The sequence below is a fragment of the Mustela nivalis genome (assembly GCF_964662115.1).
Source record: "Mustela nivalis genome assembly, chromosome: 9".
Classification (NCBI taxonomy): domain Eukaryota; kingdom Metazoa; phylum Chordata; class Mammalia; order Carnivora; family Mustelidae; genus Mustela; species Mustela nivalis.
This window is the reverse complement of record NC_139028.1, coordinates 52,611,323-52,635,669: the sequence shown is the minus strand read 5'-3', so window position 1 is coordinate 52,635,669 and position 24,347 is coordinate 52,611,323. Positions and strand designations below refer to the sequence as shown.

General features: G+C 35.4%; 1 protein-coding gene across 7 annotated transcripts in view; it reads right to left on the bottom strand.

Annotated features, from left to right (window-relative positions):
- Positions 1–24,347, bottom strand: part of DLG2 (discs large MAGUK scaffold protein 2) — a gene marked incomplete at its 3' end in the record, with an annotated part of 2,041,616 nt that overhangs the window by 1,704,166 nt on the left and 313,103 nt on the right. The window lies entirely within an intron of this gene.

Genomic DNA, 24,347 nt, shown 5'->3' with positions numbered 1-24,347 from the left:
CAAAACTAAAGAGACAGTAAAATGGTCAGTGATCACTAAAGGTTCTTGATGGGATTCTGGAACAGAAAAAGGACATTAGCTAAAAAGTATGGACTTACTTTCGTAATAATGTATCAATATTTATTATTAGTTGCCACAGTAAATATAAAATGTTAACTATAGGAGAAACAGTCTGGGGTACATTGGAAATCTCCATACTCTTTGCAACTATTCTGTAAGCATTAAAACTACTCCAAAATTTTTTTAAAAAAGTTATTTTTAATTGCCTTTTTGTTTTATTTTTTTTAAGACTTAATTTATTAGTTTGCCAGAAAGAGAGCATAAGCAGGGAGAGCAGCAGGCAAAGGGAGAGGGAGAAGCAGGCTCCCTGCTGAGCAAGGAGCCTGATGTGGGACTCAATCCCAAGACCCTGGGATCATGACCTAAGCTGAAGTCAGATGCTTAACTGACTGAGCCCTATAGGCATCCATTTAATAGCCTTTTTATATTTTTTAAGATTTTATTTATTTATTTGACAGAGAGAGATCACAAGTAGGCAGAGAGGCAGACAGAGAGAGAGGAAGGGAAGCAGGCTCCCTGCTGAGCAGAGCGCCCCATGTGGGACTCGATCTGGGACATGGAGATCATGACCTGAGCCCAAGGCAGTGGCCTAACCCACTGAGTCACCCAGGCGCTCCTAATAGCCTTTTTAAAAGGCATTACACATGGGTGCCTGGGTGGCTCAGTCAGCTAAGTGTCTGAATTCACCTCAGTTCATAATTTCAGGGCCCTGGATTGAGCCCCCATCACACTGGATTCCATATTGGGCTCGGTGGAGAGTCTATTTCTCCCTCTTCCTCTGGCCGTACCCCCAGCATGCACTCTAGTTCTAAATAAATAAATAAATAAAATCCCAAATGAATGAATGAATAAATAAATAAATAAATAAATAAATAAAAGGTATTACACAATCACTGTTAGAAACCAGCCTAAAGGGCCCCTAAAATGACTACTTTTGTAAATCTATTTTCAGATTTAGGATGCAGATGGAATTAAAAATTATCACACAAAGTTACATTTTAAAACTTTTTAATGTATGAAAAAAAAAGTGTTTTTGATGACATCTGCTTCTGATACTATGGCTAAGTGCTCTTCAGATGAACTAGCACTCTGAAGCATTACTGTGTTGCAGCAGATGGGCTAGATCTCCAAGAATGTTCATACACACACACACACACACACACACACACACACACACACAACTTGAGCTGAAATCAGATCATCTGGGAGGCTGGATTAATACTAATTGGTAGACAGAAGGAATGGGTTTGTTCTGAGGACACATACCTATGGCAGAATTGCTATCAGCATACAGACCCTCATATCAGTAAGTACAGGTAAGGAAGCTGGCCCTAAACTTCCTCACTGAGCCAAGATCCTCAAGGAATGATGAAGTAATTCTATGTCAGTGGCTGCCTATTTGTTACTGGCAGCAGCAAAAGAAAATATTTTCTATAGAAAATCTCAAACCTGTAGGATTCTCATAGATGAGGATCAAGAAAAGAGCTCACAATCAAGATCACAAACTAACAGAAAGGCATGCCAATATAAATGAAATTCAGCAGCAACAGCAAATAATGGGTTACATGCCCAGTTATTGTTGGTTTTGGAATTTTCTGATATGTGACAAAGAAAAGCTATGTAAAGTGTTGGATAAATGATGGCCATACTCACAAAGATAAGCAAATAACAAAACCTAGGAAGAGTGAACATGCAAAATGAGAAGAAGCAAATGTAACTTCTAAAATTTAAAAATACAATTCTTTAAAAATAGACTAATGGATGGCTAGGGGATGGATTGATATCACATATAATAAATATAATAAAATGCTAATGATAAAATCTATGCAGTAGGTGTATAGGTACTGACTGTAGTATTCTTATAACTTTGCTGTTTGAAAACGTTCATAATAAAATGTCAGAAAAATGTGTAATTATTTAAAGTTAAAAATTCAAAGGCTAGGTTAAACAGCAGATTAAACAAAATAGAACTGGAAAATATTCCCAAAGAAAAAAATCAGAATTCAACATGAGAGAAGATGAAATAGAACATATGAAAGTATTAATTGACTATGTACAGAATAGATAAGAAAGTCCAATATTTTTCTAATAGATATGTTTAAGGATAAAACAGAATAAATAACAAGTGATATTTAAAGAGATAAGGATATAAAATTTTTAGAACTTATGAAAATATGAATTCAGAAACTGAACATAACTACTTATATGAAAAAGAATAAATAAAAGCTATGTGCATACCATAATAAAATATAATAAAATATCAGAATACCAAAGACAAAGCAAAGATCATGAAAGCAGTCAAAGAGAAAAGACTAGTCAGACTTATCAAAAGCAATAATGTAATATAAACAGCAGAAAAATAGCTTCAAACTTTTGAGGGAAAATAACTATGAACATAGAATTGTTCCTTTGCAAATCATATTTATGATTTTAAAAAAACTTGTACCTAGAATATATAAAGAACTCTAAAAATGAATATAAAACCAAACACTCCAATAGAAAAATGGCCAAAAGATTTGAACACTTCACTGAAGAAAATAACAGATGGCAAATAAACACATGAAAAGATTTCAGTATCAATAGTCACTAGGAAAATGAAAAATCAAAAACACAATGAGATACAACTACACATTTATTAGAATGGCTAAAATTAAAAACATTGAACACACCAAGCACTGATGGGGATGTGAATGAACTGGAACTCTCATACTCTGATACTAAAAATGAAAAATAATACAGCCACTTTGAAAAACAGCAGTTTTTTCAGTTCCTTAAAAAGTTAAGCATAGAACTAATGTACAATCCAACTACTCACATTCTAGGTATTATCTAAGAAAAAAGAAAATGGGGGTGCCTGGGTGGCTCAGTGAGTTAAAGCCTCTGCCTTTGGCTCAGGTCATGATCCCGGGGTCCTGGGATCGAGTCCCACATCGGGCTTTCCACTCATCAGGGAGACTGCTTCCTTCTCTCTCTCTGCCTGCCTCTCTGCATACTTGTGATCTCTGTCTGTCAAATGAATAAATAAAATCTTTAAAAAAAAAAAGAAAATGTATATGACCCTACAAAAAGTCAAGTCAGGAAATAACCCAAAAGTCCACTAATGAATGAATAAACACTTTGTGGCATATCCATAAAATAGAATACTACTCAGCAATAAAAAGGAACAAACTATTGACATACACAACATGGATGAATCTCAAAATAATTCTAAATTCTATCAAGTGAAAAAATCAGACAAAAGTGAGTTTGTGTTTTATAATACTCATAAAAATTCTGGAAAATGCAAATTAATTCTATAATGACAGGAAAAAAAAACAGTTGTTGCCAAGGAATACAGGGAGGCAGGACTGCTGGAAGGGGTGAGTGGGAGGGATTACCAAGAGCCAGGAGGAAACTTTAAAAAGCAGTGGTATGTTTACTACCTTGATTGTACTAACAGTTTCACTAATATATACATACTTCAACATATTAAATCATGTACTTTACATATGTGCAGTTTATTATGTATCAATTGTACCTCAATAAAGTGAAAAAGATATGACATGAGTTTAGAGGAGACATCTTCATAACACATAGGCAAAGAAACAGTATCTAGATACGCTTTTGCAAATCAAAAATAAAAAGACATATAAGCCAGAAGGGGACAAAATGGGTGAAAAATATGGATAGTCCTTTCACAATAAAGGAAACATGTATCACTGACAAAAGAGAAAGATATGGATCAGTAGCAACTTTTATTTGTTCCTAATGAGTGGGAATTGCTATAACCATGTTATTTTTTTTTTTACTATGTTCAGTTAACCAGCAGATAGTACATCCTTAGTTTTTGATGTAGTGTTCAACAATTCATTAGTTGCATATAACACCCAGTGCTATAAACACTTTAGAAAATAATCTTATCTTGTAAAACTGAACATTTGTTTTTCATAAATCCAGCATTTCTACTACCCAATACACATCTTAAATGAACTCTCACACATATGCACCAGGAAACAAATGAAAATGTTCATAATAGCACAGGTCATAATAGCAAAAAATTAGAAACAACCCAATGTCCATCCTAGAGGAAAATGAATAAATGTGGTACGTTCTCAAAGTGGAATTCATGCGGCAGTGAAAATGAATAAACTACAGTATCATAAAATGACATGAATAAATCTTGAAAACAACATTGAGTGAAAAAAAGCAAGTCTCAGCATAAAAATTTTTGTAAAGTTAACGAACATACAAAACTATATATTTTTAGGCATACATACATATATGTGTGAAGAAACATATAAATCAAAGCAAAGAAGTACATGGAAAGAGGTAATTACTTCAGCAGAAGGGGTAGGCAGGAAAATGGATAAGGGAGGAACTCATAGGTAGACGCAAAGAGCAGTGCTCTAGTTCTAGATTCCAGAAATGTTTATTTCCAGAAATAAACATTCTGGTAATGTTAATTGTATTATTGTGCTATATATTTTTATATAAATTGTATCTATATGTATTCTTCTGTATGTATTTTCATTTTTTTAAGATTTTATTTATTTATTTGACAGAGAGAGAAATCACAAGTAGGCAGAGAGGAGGCAGGCAGAGGGAGGGGGGAAGCAGACACCCCACTGAGCAGAGAGTCCCATGTGGAGCTTGATCCCAGGACCCTGAGACCATGGCCCGAGCAGAAGGCAGAAGCTTAACCCACTGAGCCACCCAGGCATCCCTTTCTGTATGTATTTTCAAATAACAAAAAAAAATTAAGTATTTCATAACTAGTAAGATTTACAAAGAACACTTACAAATCCTCAAATTTTATGCACAGTTATAACTTTATTCTGCCACTAGCAATAAGGTGGCTGTGAAGTCATGCTTAGAAAATCTGTAAGAACAGAAGACAAAAAGAACAAATAATCCTAAAATTGTCATGGAACCACAAACGATCCAAAACAGCCAAAGATGTTTTGAGAAAGAACAAAAGCTGGGAGTATCACAATCTCAAATTTCAAGATATATTACAAAGCTATAGTAATCAGAACAGTATGGTACTGGCACGAAAAGAGACACATAGGTTAATGCAACAGGATAGAGAACCTAGAAACAAATACACACTTAAGCGGTCAATTAACATATGACAATGGGATATGCAGGGATATGCAATGGGGAAAAAGATAGTCTGATAGTCTGATCAACAAACGGTGTTGGGAAAACTGGACAGCTACATGCAAAAGAATGAAACTGGACCACTTTCTTAATACCATACACAAACCTAAACCCAAAATGGATTCAAGAGCCAAACTTTAAGACCTAAAGCCATGAAACTTTTAAAAAAACATAGGCAGTAAATTCTTGGACATTGGCCTTAGCAACATACTTATAGATATTTCTCATCAGGAAAAGGAAGCAAAAGCAACATAAACTACTGGGATTACCAAAATAAAAAGGGTTTGCATAGTAAAGAAAACCATCAACAAAATGGAAAGACTACCTACTGAATGAGAGAAGATATTTGCAAATGATATATCCAAAATGGATTAATATCCAAAGTATCTTTGTGTTCACTGTGGCATTTTTTTCAATAGGCAAGGTATGAAAGCAACTCAGGTGTCCATCAATAGATGAATGGATAAAGAAAATTTGGCATAATATATAATTGCTCAGCTGTAAAGAAGAATGGGATATTGCTCAGCCGTAAAGAAGAATGATGTCATTCCATTTTTGACAACATGGATAGACCCAGAGTGTATTATACTAAGTGAAATAAGTCAGTGAAAGACGTATACTATATTATTTCACTTATATGTGGAATCTCAAAAACAAAGCAAATAAAAAAGAGAAACAAACTGATAAATATAGAGAACTGGTGCTTGCCAGAAGGGAGGGAGTTGGGTAGGAAATATAGTTGATAATATTGTAATAACATTCTACAGTGACTATATTTATTGTGTTGAGCATTGAGTAATGTATGGAATTGTTGCATCACTACATTGTGCACCTTAAACTAAAATAACATGTCAAACATATTTAACATATTTCAATAATAAAAAGAAAAAGAAGGTAAAAAACCATACATATATAAATCCTCAGATATCTGAATATAGTAAGGATTACAGGGTGCTAACTGGGTTAATAAAAGTCATAAATAGAGAATTTTTAAAAAGTAGAATCCAAAACCATTCTCTGCAAGTATTAATTAAACATAAAAGAAAAAAGAATCCCTGTAAAGATTTCTACAGCTACATAGTCTCTAAAGAATAATGAACTGTATGTGAAACAATTTCTGCAGAGTCAAATTTCAAGATGCTTTTTCTTTGCATCAGTGTTAAGGATGTAAACATTGTTTCATAAGCAGGATTTACAAGTTGCCAAATTTTTAAATATTAGGTATATAAATTATCCAGGAATGGAAGCATATTTATCATATTCATGTTAAGGATACATATTAACAAGCTATACTTTGAAACTTAATGATAGCAGTGACTGAATCATATTCAGGAAAACCCAATGGATAGTACTTTAATATTAAATTTGAAAATATTAATTAACTTATAACCCCCAAACCTGATATGCTTACAGTCTATTTTACTCCTTTGTCTACTCACCATTCCTACCTAATCAACCACTACAGAGGAAAAAGGAAACCTTAATTAAGTCAAAGATTATTTAAATTTGAAGATAATTCTACAACCAATGTCAAATTTTACTTCTGGTTAGTCAGACATATTTTTTAATGCCTCATCTATATTTGTTTGGCACTTTTGAAGCGTCTTTTCAATACCTTCTTGTACCCCCACCACCAACCCTTCCTATATATTCCCAGTACCAAACTTGAGGCCCTTGTCATCTCTTGCCCATAATTCCTTAGGCACAAATGACCTTCTAACACAACAGAAATCCTACTTCTCCTTAACTGCCCACTTCTACTATCAACCCTTTCTTAAAAAGAATATTTGAAGTCAGAGATCTAAATATGAATTGTCATCAGCACAGAAACCATCCTTACTAAAACTAAGTTCAATTGGGTGAAATGTGGGTGAGAGTAAGAACACCAAGCAGCTGCCATCAAAAAGGAAAAATGTTGGTGGGGGTAGTTGTGGGAGGAGGTGGGCAATGCCCCAAAGTACTGCTGAGATCTATTTAATAGTTATTTATCATTCTACCTTATATTAGTAGTAGTTGTTCACCCACCTATCCCCAATTCAACATTCAATTCAGTAAGTAATTTTTAAGTACCAGGCAAGGCCCTTAGAAATGAATATGATGTCATAGCCAGCCACATTATTGTCTACTATCTGGCCTCATTCTTTACACTTAGTAAGCCCACAAGGAATGCTCACTAATTTTAGTTTATTTGCATTCCCTCTCTCTATTTAAAGATCAAATAAAAATCATTGAATAAAATCAAATCTCCTCGTACTTAGGACTCGAGAAAATTTGTATATTATTTAAATTATGTTTCTATATGACTTGATTCGATCACAACTGCTTGCAATTTTTATTTTGCACGTTCCTCCTGCAAATAAAAATGTTTTGCCACCTCTGAAAATGGATTCAAAATAAACTCCTCAAAGTCTTGAAGGCATACCCATTTTGACCTCACAATTGTTTTTTGAAATAGCTTACAAATTATTGTCAAATACACAGATAAGTGTTTTTCAAACCCTAATGTACACATTAATTTGAAGGATCAAGGATCTTGTTAAATTTAAATTGTGATAAAGGTTAGGAGTCAGACCTGGATCTCTGCATTTCTAACAAGCTCTCAGGTGATGTCAATGGCTTCAGATCCACTAGGAACACCAGACCTAAGAAATGACACCTATGAAATAAGAACCTAAAGTTTCATTCACTACTCTCATTTCAAATATCCTTGCTGAATTATTACAATACTCCTCTACTTCAGACTGGGGTCAGGGGTAGTGGGTCTGAGAGGATTGGGGTAAATCCAAGTAAGTTAATAACAACCCAAATGGCAAAAGGAAGAACTCTGCCCATTGACTAAAAAGCAATAATAATACCTACTTAGTGAATATTATTGATTAAACTGGTTCAGATTCAACTAGCTAGAAACTCAATTAAAAGGAACTGTATTTCAGTACTTTGACTTTAGGACACATTGAAACAAACAAACAAAATCAACTGTCTGAGACAGTCCCTACTCTGTCCAATCTTTCTCTTTTGGTTCAACCTATACTCCATAAGGATTAGATCTGGCTTCTGTGATGATGATTCTAGAATATCAATTAGTTCTTCAAATGTCAAAAAGTGTGATCAAGGGAATCCAAAATAAATAGGATTGTTTAAACACACTCTTAAATCTCATATACTGAAGATATTTCATCTTCTTCCAAGCAAAGACAATCCAATATGGCATATTTATTTCAATGATGGTGTTATTTCCTCAGAAGATCCTTTGAATTCCTGTTTGAGATGTGCCTTCAAGCATCTGAGGAATTTATTTTGAATATCCTCATCCTCAGAAGTGGCAAATCTTTTTTCAAAACAGGAAGATTTCATTTTTTTGAAATGACCAAAATTCACTGTAATTGTGAATATGGTGAGTGATGGAGAAATGGATTTCCTTGTACATGACTTGAATTAAATTAAGAAAGTATGACTCTTAAATCATGAGACTTTTTCTTGTATGACTCACAGACTACTCTGCAATTATCTATTTAACTACAGTAAAACAAAGAAGTAACCAGAATGAAGAACGTTTAACATATTTACATACTTTCTTATCCATTAGCTCATAGGCTGGAATAAAAGTGATTAAGGAAAAGCTCTTTTTGTTTCCTGTCATATCAGCCTTCTTGCTATAAGGAGAGACAATTGTAATCATCTTCTTGGAGCTTGTTATCATTGGTTATTTAGTTTTTATGTTTGGCACATATGGCTATAACTCACCCAAGCTGTTTAATCCCATAATTCATTGAAATCAGCTGAGGATTCTTGCCTTCCAGTCTGAACAAAGATAGGATAATCTTTCTAAGATGTGCTTTCTTTTAATACATATGCCTTATGCTTCTTCTAGCATCCTGTTCTCTGTAGGATTTCCCATACCACATATGTGATAATGAATTCAGCTGAACAGTATAACACAGATGATCTTACTATATTTAAGAATGTTACAAAGTGCAGTCTTGGTGTTCCATTAGCCTTCCTTGATACTTGGTTCTGTTTGGAGAGTCAGATTTCTTTTTTATTTTTCAATTTCTTTTTTTTTTTTAAGATTTTATTTATTTATTTGACAGAGAGAGATCACAAGTAGGCAGAGAGAGAGAGAGAGGAGGAAGCAGGCTCCCCGCCAAGCAGAGAGCCCAATGCGGGGCTCGATCCCAGGACCCTGAGATCATGACCTGAGCTGAAGGCAGCGGCTTAACCCACAGAGCCACCCAGGCGCCCCTCATATCCAATTTCTTTATGCTGCATCCAGATACCTTACTTTCTCTTCTGCAAGGAAAAAAATAATTATCCTTGCCCTCATCCATTTGAGTACAGGACTACCACACAATGAAACACAAACAGAATCCCCAGTAAAGGCTTTATCGTTGTAGCAAGTGTCTTCATCTTAGGCTTGCAGACCAAGATTCTTTCAGAATATTACCTGGGACTAGAGGAATGGGGTTGAATCTGAGAGGTAGTTTAAAGTTAAATATGGGTGAAAAGATCCTTTACCTCTTTGGTTAGGTTTATTCCCAGGTATCTTATGGTTCTTGGTGCTATAGTAAATGAAATCGATTCTCTAATGTCCCTGTCTGTATTTTCATTGTTAGTGTATAAGAAAGCCACTTATTTCTGTACATTGACTTTGTATCCTGCCACGTTGCTGAATTGCTGTATGAGTTCTAGTAGTTTAGGGGTGGAGTTTTTTGGGTTTTCCATATAAAGAATCATGTCATCTGCAAAGAGAGAGAGTTTGACTTCTTCATTACCAATTTGGATACCTTTTATTTCCCTTTGTTGTATGATTGCTGTTGCTAGCACTTCTAATACTATGTTGAACAAGAGTGGTGAGAGTGGGCATCCTTGTCGTGTGCCTGATCTCAACGGGAAGAACGCAAGCTTTTTCCCATTGAGGATGATATTTGCTGTGGGTCTTTCATAGATAGATTTGATGAAGTTCAGGAATGTTCCCTCTGTCCCTATACTTTGAAGCGTTTTAATCAGGAACGGATGCTGGATTTTGTCAAATGCTTTTTCTGCATCAATTGAGAGGACCATGTGGGTCTTCTCTCTTCTCTTATTGATTTGTTTTATCACATTGATTGATTTACAAATGTTGAACCATCCTTGTAGCCCAGGGATGAATCCCACCTGGTTATGGTGGATAATCTTTTTAATGTGCTGTTGGATCCTGTTGGCTAGGATCTTGTTGAGAATCTTAGCATCCATATTCATCAGTGATATTGGTCTGAAATTCTCCTTTTTGGTAGGGTCTTTGCCTGGTTTGGGGATCAGGGTAATGCTGGCTTCATAGAAAGAGTCAGAAAGTTTTCCTTCTGCTTCAATTTTTTGAAACAGCTTCAGGAGAATAGGTGTTATTTCTTCTTTGAAAGTTTGGTAGAATTCCCCGGGGAACCCATCAGGTCCTGGGCTCTTGTTTTTTGGGAGGTTTTTGATCACCGCTTCAATCTCGTTACTAAATATTGCTCTATTCAGGTTGTCAATTTCTTCCTGATTCAATTTTGGGAGTTTATAGTTTTCCAGGAATGCATCCATTTCATCTAGGTTGCTTAGGTAAAGGATCTGTACTCGAGGAACTACAGAACACTCGTGAAAGAAATTGAAGAAGACACAAAAAGATGGAAGACAATTCCATGCTCTTGGATTGGAAGAATAACATTGTTAAAGTATCTATACTGCCTAGAGCAATCTATACTTTTAATGTTATTCCGATCAAAATTCCACCAGTATTCGTCAAAGAGCTGGAGCAAATAATCCTAAAATTTGTTTGGAACCAGAAGAGACCCCGAATCACTAAGGAAATGGTGAAAAACAAAAATAAAACTGGGGGCATCACGTTACCTGATTTCAAGCTTTACTACAAAGCTGTGATCACCAAGACAGCATGGTACTGGCATAAAAGCAGACACATAGACCAATGGAACAGAGTAGAGAGCCCAAATATGGACCCTCAAGTCTATGGTCAAATAATCTTTGACAAAAAAGGAAAAAATATACAGCAGAAAAAAGACAGTCTCTTCAATAAATGGTGCTGGGAAAACTGGGCAACTATATGTAGAAGCATGAAACTTGACCATTCTCTTACACCGTACACAAAGATAAACTCAAAATGGATAAAAGGCCTCAATGTGAGACAGGAATCCATCAGAATCCTAGAGGAGAACATAGGCAGTAATCTCTTCGATATCAGCCACAGCAACTTCTTTCAAGATATGTTTCCAAGGCAAAGGAAACAAAAGCAAAGATGAACTTTTGGGACTTCATCAAAATCAAAAGCTTCTGCACAGCAAAGGAAACAGTCAACAAAACAAAGAGGCAACCCACGAAATGGGAGAAGATATTTGCAAATGATAGTACAGATAAAAGGTTGATATCCAGGATCTATAATGAACTCCTCAAACTCAACACACACAAAACAGACAATCATATCAAGAAATGGGCAGAAGATATGGACAGACACTTCTCCAATAAAGACATACAAATGGCTATCAGACACATGAAAAAATGTTCATCATCACTAGCCATCAGGGAGATTCAAATTAAAACTACATTGAGATATCACCTTACACCAGTTAGAATGGCCAAAATTAGCAAGACAGGAAACAACATGTGTTGGAGAGGATGTGGAGAAAGGGGAACCCTCTTACACTGTTGGTGGAAATGCAAGTTGGTGCAGCCTCTTTGGAGAACAGTGTGGAGATTCCTCAAGAAATTAAAAATAGAACTTTCCTATGACCCTGCCATTGCACTCCTGGGTATTTACCCCAAAGATACAGATGTCGTGAAAAGAAGGGCCATCTGTACCCCAATGTTTATAGCAGCAATGGCCACGGTCGCCAAACTTGGAAAGAACCAAGATGCCCTTCAATGGACAAATGGATAAGAAAGATGTGGTCCATATACACTATGGAGTATTATGCCTCCATCAGAAAGGACGAATACCCAACTTTTGTAGCAACATAAACGGGACTGGAAGAGATTATGCTGAGTGAAATAAGCAAGCAGAGAGAGTCAATTATCATATGGTTTCACTTATTTGTGGAGCATAACAAAAAGCATGGAGTACATGGGAAGTTAGAGAGAAGGGGGTTCGGGTAAATTGGAGGGGGAGGCGAATCATGAGAGACTATGATCTCTGAAAAACAATCTGAGGGGTTTAAAGTGGCGGGGGTGGGTGGGAGGTCGGGGTACCAGGTGGTGGGTATTATAGAGGGCACGGATTGCATGGAGCACTGGGTGTGGTGAAAAAATAATGATACTGTTATGCTGAAAATAAATAAATTTTTAAAAATTATATAAAAAAAATGGGTGAAAAGAAAACATAAGTTAAATTTTACAGCCAAGAACGGAGAGTAGAAGCAAGGTCAGGGCTAGGTACAAATCAAGTACCAAGACAGGAAACAAAAGAGGCTAAACCAAAGCAGGGATACATTGTGAAACTCAGATTCCAAAGACTAACACATAATCAAACCAAATAGATACTGAAAAGGCAAGACAAGAGGATGAGGAAAAGTTTACATGCAAAGGTTCTATCAAATTTCTACGATGTTCTGATATGATTGTGTTTTTTTCTTTGCCTAGACAAAGCACAAAAAGGAAGGAAGAAGGAAGGGAGGGCGGGAGGAAGGGAGAGAGGGAGGGCGAAAGGGAGGTAGGAAGAAAGGGAGAGAGAGAGGGAGGCAGGGAGGAAGAAATGGATGGATGGATGAGGAAGGCAATGTTAATTTCAAGATACTTTACTAAAAGAAACCAGAAAGGTTCACTTGAGGGCTATAGCAGGGGAATTATAAAATGAACGTGGGACATTCTGTTGCACCAGAATATAAGAAAGTGATGAAAAATTAAGGGATCACATCAAAAGCACACAAAATCATCCTAAAGGGCCTCCTACTGACTAAATCTGGAATAATCTGGCATTAAAATAATTTAATAATAGTAGCAGATTATAACTTATGAAAAAATAGGAATCCATGAGTACATCCTGAAATAATGAATAAATGACTAAATGGAAAAGGGAAAGCTCTTCCTTACAGTAGAATTTCAACCAGTAAGTACAGTAGAAAATCACTACTGGACGCTGCAAAGAGTGGGTAAAAAATGGACAAGAACATAATTTTACATAGTCTAATAGTATCTTCCCCCAAATTAAACTAACGTCTTCCATTATCACGCACAAGGCAAAGATGGCATCATTTCTGTGATATTCCTTCCAGAAATTACTGAACTGAATCTAATCATGATAAAACATGAAACAACACCAAACTGTAGGCCATTCTACAAATACCTGGCCTATAATCTTAAGGTCAAGAGAAGAAAGACTCTAGTCTGGACTGGAGGAAGAGAATTCACTAATGAGCTTAAGAGTTATATTCTGATTGTTAGAGTGTTCTGTGACTATAATTCTTTTAGTCAGTTTCCAGAAGGCCAGTCAATTTGCTAGAAAAGTCAAATTTTAAGCCTACCAAACTAAACCCAGACTTCACAAACTGTTGCCTAAACTAGGTAAGTGACTCCTTATAGGATACATCTGAACAGTCTGTTAGCCTCCCAGGCCACACTCAATGTCTCCACTTGTTGCCTCATCAGTTGTTACTCCTGGCTCTATTCCAACTAAAAAATGCACACATCATCCTCTACATGGTTTATTAAGGCACTATATATAACTATATCACTTTACTCCAAAAAACTAATAATAAAATTTTTTAAAAAAGGCTGATGAGGTACTGCCGATTAAAGGAACCTAAAGATGCATGGCAACTGAATATAACTTGTAATCCTGGTTAGATCCTGGCCTGGGGAAATAGCTATAAAAGACATTTTGGAGACAACTGATCAAACTATGCAATTGCATCAACTGATCAAACTAGCATTGCATCAATGTTAACTATCCTGATTTTGATAATTGCACTAATTTATGTAAGAGGATATTCTTGTTTTTAGGAAGTATACATGGAAGCATTTAGTGATAAAGGCGACTAATATCCCCAACTCATTCTCAAAGGACTCGTTAATAATGTGCATAAATATATATATATGTATGTAAGTATATATGTGTCTAGATATAAAAAGAAACATGTACATAGACAAAATGATAGAGAAAATGTAATCACTTTAAATCTGGGTAAAGTAAGTATACAAGAGCTCCTTGTACTTTTTTTAGGTTTGAAACTGTATCAAAATATCATACCATTTTTAAAGTTTTTAAAAACAGTAAGGGAACTAGGACATATCGTGAATAAACATGGAAGTGAGAAATATCCAGTAACATTTGTTAAAATATATATATATATATATATTTATATATATATGTATATATGAAAAAACTCTAATAGGAACAAAGTATAAAGTGCAGAATATGATGGAAGAGAAAGATCAATAGAACATAACTGAAGTAATATAATAATCTAAAAGTTAAAGCATGAGCATTAAAGTCAGAGAAACAGATCCTGGCTCTGCTACTTACTAAATTTGACTCCTCTAAGCTTGGGTTTCTTCACCTAAAGACTTTACATATGTTGGTACTTCAAAGAGTTGAACAGTTACATAGAACATACTGAAAAAATGTTAGCTATTATTCTTTTGATTAATGCATGATCTTTGAACAATGCCATGTACACAGGAAGTCTCATTAAATGTTGAATACCTGAACACAAAATATGCCAAGCTAGGAGTAATTTCTTCTGAAACAGTCATGAGTGCAGACACTTGGAGTAATCAAATAGAATCAATACTTGAGAAGGAGGCAGAAAACTGTTATTTACATTTTTTAAAATGTAGCTCATTGAAACAGAAATTTTTGTAGAAATGCAGTAAGATGTGCATGAGGCAACACACAGTATTTTTTTCCTCAAAAAAGGTTTTTAAAAATACAACCTCTAAAACAAATTTTAATTCAAACTATCTCTTTGATGAGTAAGTGTGATACTTCAAGCTGCTCAAAAAGCAGGCACTAAATAAACTCAAGATATTGTTAATGCAAATCAGCTACCTTTTATCAGCACTTAAACTCCCAAACCACAACCAGGTGTGTCTTATTCTATATCTAGGAGATAATTAACCTTTAATTTCACATCAATCATCCAAGATCCTGGCATGTTAAAAAAAAAAAAAAAAAACTTCTTTAACAAAGACTTACTATGTAAACTCTATAAACCTTGGACTGACAAATAACTGTAAGTAATCTTGTATGATCCTATAAGGTTTTAAATTCCGTATTTCTGAATACCCCCTTTCCAACCCCCAAAAAATCCTAAATATCTTCCAGTCTGTGATTCCTAAATATCTTCCAGTCTGTGATTAGGTACTAATATCATTCATTGAGGGAGGAAAGGAGGAAAGAAATTAGCAATTAGCATTTGTCCTTTACCAACCATATGTTAGACACCCATACATTGAAAACATCACTTATTTCACTATAGCTATCATATAGTGATATTATGAGGCATTATTATTACACCTATTTTAGAAATGGAGAAACTGAGATTTGCACAAGGCCATGAGACTGAGCAGCAGCAAGGCTAGGATTGGAATCCACATTTGATGCAAAAGTCTATGTTCTTTTTGCTAAAACATGCAGCAGTAATCTGCCTAATGGAACACTGGGGGTTAATTGAATGGTATCAATGCTAAAACAAGCATATCTCATTGTAAATGCATGACTAGAATATCATTTAAGAACTTCTTCAGATCACCAGATGGAAGGAAAATCAAACCTAAGGAACTCTTTCAAAAACTTTCCAAGGCCTGTTACCAAGAATACTTTAACTAATCGCAACTGCACAGTGCTTAGCAGAAGCTATTTCGTTTCTTTCTCCATCAGCAAAAATTCAAACAGAATGAGAGTTTGGGCTCCAGGGACCATATCTTTCTAGCTGATGAATGCCACAGGGAAGCAAAGATGCTTCTATATAGAGGTAGCTACAGATTGTCAGCATAGTTAAGTTTGGAGACAATTAAATCTTAAAAAGAGATTGCTACAGATGAATTTATTGGCATCAACAGCTTCTCAAGTTTGCTTTACACATGTCGTGAACACAGAGTATTCAATAAATATTAGTTGTGCAATAATATTATAATAATTTTTTCCTGTGGAATTGGAACAAAGAGAAAATAAGAAGGAGAGAAGAAGATGGCAAGATAGGTATGAAATAAGAAGCCAGACGGTGGGGGAAGTTTTTACTGTCAAGCACATAAGTACAGATTTACTTAATATTCTGTTTAATGGTGATTTTATGCAATTTTATAATCAATCCGATTAACCACCTAAATGAGGCCAGAACAGTATTCAGTCTACAGGGAGAAGTTACCCACAGAGACATGTGATAAGTAAGAAAATAAAATTCTATCTGTGATATGCAAAAAGACAGCATCCTTCTCATCTCTTTAAATCTGGTAGAGAGGGACTCTTATACAACTTACTATAATTTTCCAAAATAATATTTTTGGTTTTCACTTCTTTACTTTTTTCCTGTTTTGGACATATAGTTCTGAATCTTAAGACAAGACTGGATAGAACTTTCTACATAAATACCAAATCTTAGTCCTTCTTTTGGCAAATCGAACACCTAATATCAACTTAAGAAAAAAGTGTCACACATACTGCTCCAAAAAGACTGATTCAAATGGCAGTCTATAATCACTTCATTTGGAATTGGTCCAAGCCATGACAGCTGATGGTTAATTTCAAAAAGAACACTGCTCTTCATCACCAGGGTACCAATTTATCTGAACGATCAATTTTAGACTGTTAAGTTATTGAAAATATAACCCTATAAAATTTATATTTTATTATAATTATGATATAACTTCCATTATATATAATTACATTATTATACATAAATAACATTAAAATTTTATAGTATATAAATTATATTAATTATATAGTTAGTTATCATATGCATATCATTGTAGCACAGGTATAATCACATCCATTATGTTATATTAAGCTTATTATATTTTGTGCTAAGTAATAGTATATGTACTGTTTAAGTAAAATTGTTAAAACTATAGTCTAGAGCAACTGAACATGTCTTACCTTCTCTTCCCAACTTCCTCAATATCTAAAGGGTTTGCATCAGAGAAAACTGTATGTCCAAATACAGAAGTACAGATTAGAAAATATGCTACCCTATGTCTTTAAGCTATTATTAGCTTACTTTTATTTGGCTAAATAAAATATACTGCCTTTTGTTCTAAAGTGAGAGCAGAAAGCCAGCTGAGACATGGCAGGTTTTTATGGTACAAGAACCATCTAGTCTGTCTCAGTACACAAATGTGACAGGAAACTCTGTTGTTCTCTCAGACTACCTAATGTTGTGCAATAATCTTGAAACAGCTGGAAAGCCACAGCAGACCCCATAATCAAATGAGAAGACCAAACACCCTATTCTTAGTCACAGGAAACTTCATGCTAGTAGTTTCACTCACAATCTGAAAATAGTAATACTTGCTCTTGCTTTATTGAAAAATACATTTATGAGTTCCTCTTCCTATTTTCCTTCTCCTCTTCCCAGACCCTTCCTCTTTTTGCCTTCTTTTCCATCCCTTTCCTGGACAATTCCATCTGAAGTCCATTAGGTGAAGTATAGCAAGGTCTATTCTGGTGGCAGAGGAGGCTGAGCGAAGGAGCTTTGGTGGCCCAGAGCAGGATGCTAGAACTGAAGCAAAGTGAGGAGGGTATCTACATGTGAAGGAGGCTCAGAGCAGAGTCCCCCAGAGACAAACTGAGGAAGGAGTTCTCTAAGAGACATAACCTCACATGAGCTACTGAAACCAAAACAGACCGAAGAGGGCCAAACAGGTTAGATTATGTTAGAGCATGGAGTCAAAACCTGACCACTATGTGAAGGACATCTATGCTGTGGGGATGGGCCCGAGTGTTTTGTTCCATCTAAGCAGGGTGAGGAGCTCATCTATGCAGAGAGTTTACTACAGAGGCCTAGTTCGTGAGAGCCTGAGTTGATGGGGGAGGAGGGTATCTATGGCAGTGGTAATAAAAGGTTGGTTGCATACAGGGAAATTGATCAAATCAGTAAATAAAATAAGTTTAATAAGAGTCTATCAGAAAATGAACTCAAAATATGGAAATGGAGAAAACTGCAATGAAATATGTTAGACTGGATTAGAACGGAAGGTATCAGCGTGATCTCACAGGACTTGGGGGTTTTTTTTTTGTTTTTTTGATCTCACAGTTTTCAATAGACGCTGGTATAAATATACAGAAAAGGGAAAAGAGTAAATTCACAGTGGAGGAATACAGAACTTAAGCATAACCTCAATCAAGTGTTCAAAGTAAACATCATCAGTAAATGGAACAAATATAACCATGTACCACCTGATAGGATGAATGAAAAGCAGACAGCCTTGCCTCTGTGATGTTCCTATCTTCGGAGGTGTCAGTCAAAAAAAACAAATAGAGGCTGAGGAAATGTCCCAGAATCAAGGAATTAAAAGACACAACTAAAGGCAATGTATAATTATAAACTGGATTCTTTGCTATAAAGCACATTTTACCCGGACATTTGTTAATCTCTTGATTCTGGTGGTCACACTGCAGTTATGTAGGAAAAATGTCCTTCTTCCAAGGAAATATGCTCTAAAGTACCTAAGAGGAGATGAAACAACAGGTTGACCACTTACTCTCAACTGGTTCAAGAGATAAAAAATTTTGTTCTGTACTTTCTATATTGATACTATTTCAAAGTTTTTTCAATGCCTTAAAATAAATATTAAAAATTATTTTTTTTAAAAAGACTATATCTAGAATGTAGAAGACCCCTTGCCTAACTTTTCAACTTTAACAGGATATTTTTGTGTTAATAAAAATAAGTACCATTTATCAAGCCTTTACTGTAACAAGTTAAGCACTGTATATATATTACCTTGCCTACTATTCCCAAGAATTTTATGAAATAGGTACTACCATTTTATACACTTTACAGAAGAGAAAACTCAGGAAAAGAGAGATTAGGATGTTTGTCCTTGTTTAGTTCATAGCTATTGGAGCCAGAATAGGAATTACATATGACTAATTCCAAAGCCTATAGTCTTCACTATTATAAATTGCCTTTTTATGTCTAGAGTAATCATTGTATTTTCTTTGTTTTGCTCTGGGTTTACACGGATTTTGTTTATTTTGTTTTTCTTTTCATCTAGAAAGTTTTATGGACCATGACTCAGCAGTTCCACCTCAAAGGTTCCTTCCCCCGCTCTTTCACCAAAAGTCATTTCTCCTTTCCTCCCCTTTATTGCCTTTGCATTTTGCATTTATCTTGTGATTCTCAGACCCATATCACTGATTTGTATGTTTTATCTCCCTACACATAAGCTTTGCAGAGTTAAAGGCCATGTCACACCATTTTTTATCCCTTACAAGCAGTGGTTGTCTAATTTTATCATGCACCAAAATCACCTGAAATCTGATTTTAAAAAACAGATTACTGAGCCACATCACCAGAGTTTCTGATCAGTAAATCTGGAATCGGCCTCAAAATGTAATTTTCTGATAAATTTCGTATGGCACCGATTTGGCTGGTGCAGGGCCACAGCTTACCCATGTCTTGCCAAAGTAGCTGTATATTTTTAGGATTTACAAAAGTATAATGTATACATTATATTCTTTGCATATTATTTACCTTTGACTATATGTCTATGCTATGCAACAACTCACTAAGGTTGTTGTAATTATTGTTAGTTGTCACTATTGCTACTAAGGTAACAATAAGTTTGTTAGTCTGTCTTTCCCACCTTTCATTCATTCACTTATTTATTTCACAAGTATTTATTAGCCAGGCATCATGTACCAAGTATGGAGATACAGCAATGAATAAGTTAGATTGGTCTTTGTCCTAATAAAAACTAACAGTCTAGCAGAAAGGGGGAAAAAAAGTACAATAAACAGGTGAGGCAAAACAAATTTCTCTACGTCCTTTATTTCTTTTCTATTTTGCTTTTTGGGGAAGCCAAGAATGAGCACAGTAACATATTGAAGCTATGCTACAACAGATTAGGCAGAGAAAGATTTGTTTGTCTTGTAGAGTGTTCACTGTAAAGTACCTGAAGGATTTCTTTGTCTTGTAGAGTTTTCACTGTAAAGTACCTGATGGGTCTAAACTAATCTTCAAAGATGTACAGACCTGAAAATATGACACCGTTCCTCCAGCTCCCCCGGGGGAAATAGATGAAATCACTGAAGGAGACAGACAGTCAAAATAAAAGCAGAAAGAGTTAGGAAGACCATAAAGTAGAGACCTCTTATTCCCATCAGGGGTATACCCTGTATGAATAGATATATGGGAAAGGAAAACAAGGGTTTTGCAGCATCCCTGGGAATCCATGTACATTCATATTGTCCAGAAGTAAAATTTTCTTTCTGAACATGTTATGGACATATGTAATCATTTAATCAAGTTATCACTTACAGTGTCATGAATGTCTGGAAGAATATGGTATAATGAGAATACATGATAGAAAGTCTATTTTAGGAAGCTTGTTTCTCAAAGGAGGGAGAACTTTCAACTGAGACCTAAGGATGCATAGGCACTTGCACCCATGGGAGTTTGTTTGGCCACAGGGAAGTGGAAGGGATGGAAAATGTGCAAAAACCTAAGGAATGAGAAAATATGTCAAAGACTTTAAAGAAATCCAATGAAGAAAGAGAAGAGTGCTGAGAAGACGTTGGAAACATGGACAGGGACACTGCTGTAATCCATATTTGACTTTAAGGATCCTGAAAGCAGAGATCATGTCAATAAATTTTATAACATCATTGCCAGGAAAATAGTACATGCTCAATAAATGCAGAATAAAGGATACATACATGAGTAGATACATGCATGTATTAATGAGTGAATGAAAAAAAAATATATGTATGTATGGTACAAAAGACAAAAGCATAAAATTACATGGCATGACCTAGAAACAAAACACTAAATGGGCCAATATAATAAAGAAAAGAAATCTGAGTCTGAATCATGAGTGCCAGACCTGTGGAAGGGCTGAGAATCATCTTATTAACTCTTAATTTTACAGATGAAGAACCCAGGACTGGTGAATTAAACTGACTTCTCCAAGACCACAAAGCTAGTAATAACTAAGTCAGGACTTGAATCTCCCGATTTCCAAAAAAGCTTGCCACTACTTTCATGGCTTGTTCTGTACCTAGAGTCATAAGCCTCTAATAACAGTCACTATGCAGGCAGATGCCAAGGACATCAGAACCTTATCCCTGAAGAATGTATAGCTAGCAGCTGCCACAATGTTTTCCAGTTGGAACTCTATGGCATAGCTTTGGAGATCCAATTAAAAAAAAAAAAAAAAATCCCTCCCTATCATCAGATGGATTCACTTAAAGTTAAAAAAAAAAAATTCAGTTACTATTTCTTTTCTATCTTTAGCTGAACAGGATTAATACAAATGGTATAGTGAAAAAAGCACAAAATAATTTTGAGAGTATTTGAGGTCAGACTGTCATGGGAAAAAATCTCTCCAAGCAGCTGTATGACTACCTATAATTCACAGGAGGTTAGTCAACAGAATTCTGAAAGGCTGACTGCACATTCTGTTCTTCCTTGAGTAGCTACTATTTGTCAGAAACTTGGATAGACTCTAATCATATATCACAAATTCAGGTTTTGCCCTGAGTGACCTTCATTTAGTCTATTAATTCTAAGCTTCTTTTTCTTTGTTGCCCAAATTAACAAACAATACTATTGCCTAAACAAATGGCATAGAGTTGACTCATTTAAGCATCATATGTGTTATTAATCAAAGTACTATAATTTGGCTCTTTTTTTTTTCAATTCTTGCATTTCTAATGATATAAAATTCTTTATTAGACATCCTTTACTGCAGACAGAATATACCACCACTTTGTTCACTAAGGTCACCAGAAAACTACTGCTTGTCAAATACAGTGGATGTTTTTCCTATCTCATCAGATTGGATGGATTTTTCTATTGCATTTGACTCTAGCAATCACTCCTTCCTTCTTGACCTTACCACCTTGGTTGCCATGACTATTCACTGCCCTGGCTCTCTTCTGCAAGGCTTTTTTTTTTTTTTTTAATTGAAGTATAATTAACATACAATGTTATATTAGTTTCAGGCATATTACCTCTCAGTAATTTTACAATTCTATACATTACTCAACACTTACCGTGACAACAACCGTCACCACAATGTTACTACAGTATTATTGACAATATTTTCTATGCCGTACTTTTCATCTCCCTTACTTATTTATTTTATAGCTGTAAGTTTGTACTTCTTAATTTCCTTTGTCTATTTCTTCCATTCTTCTATCCACATTCCCTCTAGCCACCACCAGCTTCTTCTCTGTATTTAAGACTCTGTTTAAGATGTGGGGTGTGTGCTGAATGTTTATGGCAGCAATGTTCACAATAGCCAAACTATGGAAAAAACCTAGGGGTCCATTAACAGATGAATGGATAAAGAAGATGTGATACATATATATCTATAGATATATAGATACACACACACACACACACACATACACACACACACAATGGAATACTATGCAGCCATCAAAAGAAATGAAATCTTGCCATTTGCAATGACATGGATGGAACTAGAAGGTATTATTCTGAGCGAAATAAGTCAATCAGAGAAAAACAATTATCATATGATCTCCCTGATATGAGGAGTCTGAAAGACAGTGTGAGGGGCTTGGGGGTAGGGAAGGAAAAAATGAAATAAGATGAGATCGGGAGGGAGACAAACCATAAGAAGCTCTTAATCTCACAAAACAAACTGAGGGTTGCTGGGGTTTAAGGGGTAGGGAGACAGTGGGTGGGGAGGGTATGTGCTATGGTGAGTGCTGTGAAGTGTGTAAGCCTGACAATTCACAGACCTGTACCCCTGGGGTTAATAATACATAATATGTTAATAAGAAAAAAAAATTTTTTTAAGACTGATAAAAAAAAGATGTGGGGTGTGTGTGTGAGTGTGTATGACAGAATATTATTCATCCATCAAAAAGAGTAAGATCTTGACATTTGCAGCAACACGGATGGATCTACAGAGAATTATAAGTGAAATAAGTCAGAAGGAGAAAGACAAACACCATATGATTTCACTCATATGTGGAACTGAAAAAACAATTTATCTCTTTCTTCCTAAATTTCCTGTATTGGTCAAGCAACGTGGTAGGTACAAGTTGTCATTCTCTTTTAGGAAGCATCAGAATGCCTAATTCTTGTCTGTATTCCTTCCTGAGTGATTACCTACACATAAGCTACCTCAGCCAGCCTGGTGAGTACCGAGTACCTAACCCAAGATTGGTCAATTGCTAGACTAGCCAAAAGCTATGAAATGGGCTGGCATAAGAACTCTGCATTACAAAGGTGGTGACAGTCTACATCAGTCAGATTTTTTCACTTAAGAAGTTAAAAAGAAAAAAACAAAGCAGGAAAAGTCAGTTATAATAACAGTAGGGGGAAAAGAAGCCAAAACAGAGAATTTCACTTAGCATAGCTGTAAAGACTAGAGTTGGGAGCATAGTCTCTGAGGGTACAGCAAGATAAACTAGTTATTAATAATAACAACAAAACAACAGTAACTAACAAAACTAGTAATAACAATAACAAAGCAATAATAAAGGTTTATATTTATTGAACTCTCGTTATGATCCAGACACACCAAGAAATTTACAAGCATTATTCTACCTCTGCCTTACAGAGGTAAGGTGGGGAGAAGGGGCAGAGGGAGAGAATCTTCAAGCAGACAGCCCACTGAGCGCAGACCCTGATGTATGTGCAGCTCAATTCAACTTCCTATTAGGAAGTTTCTCTTACTCCCTTTATTTCACAGAAGAGAAAAATGAGGCTGAGAGAAATTAAGGAAATATAAGAGGTCACTTCCTCATAAGGATTCTAACCCAGATTTGTTTGATTATGGAATCCCTGCTCTTAACTACTATCCTGAGTTAGAGCTTGTTTTACATCTGAAATGACAGTTCAGGCTTTGTACAATGTTTGACATCTTGCCTTCTTTACTTGCACTGTAATTGGTACAGCAAACTCTCATTACTTAAGGAAAATGGAACACAGGAAAGGTGAAACTCTGGACCTAAAAAGTATGCTCAGGATTGATTTTTAGAGTACCAA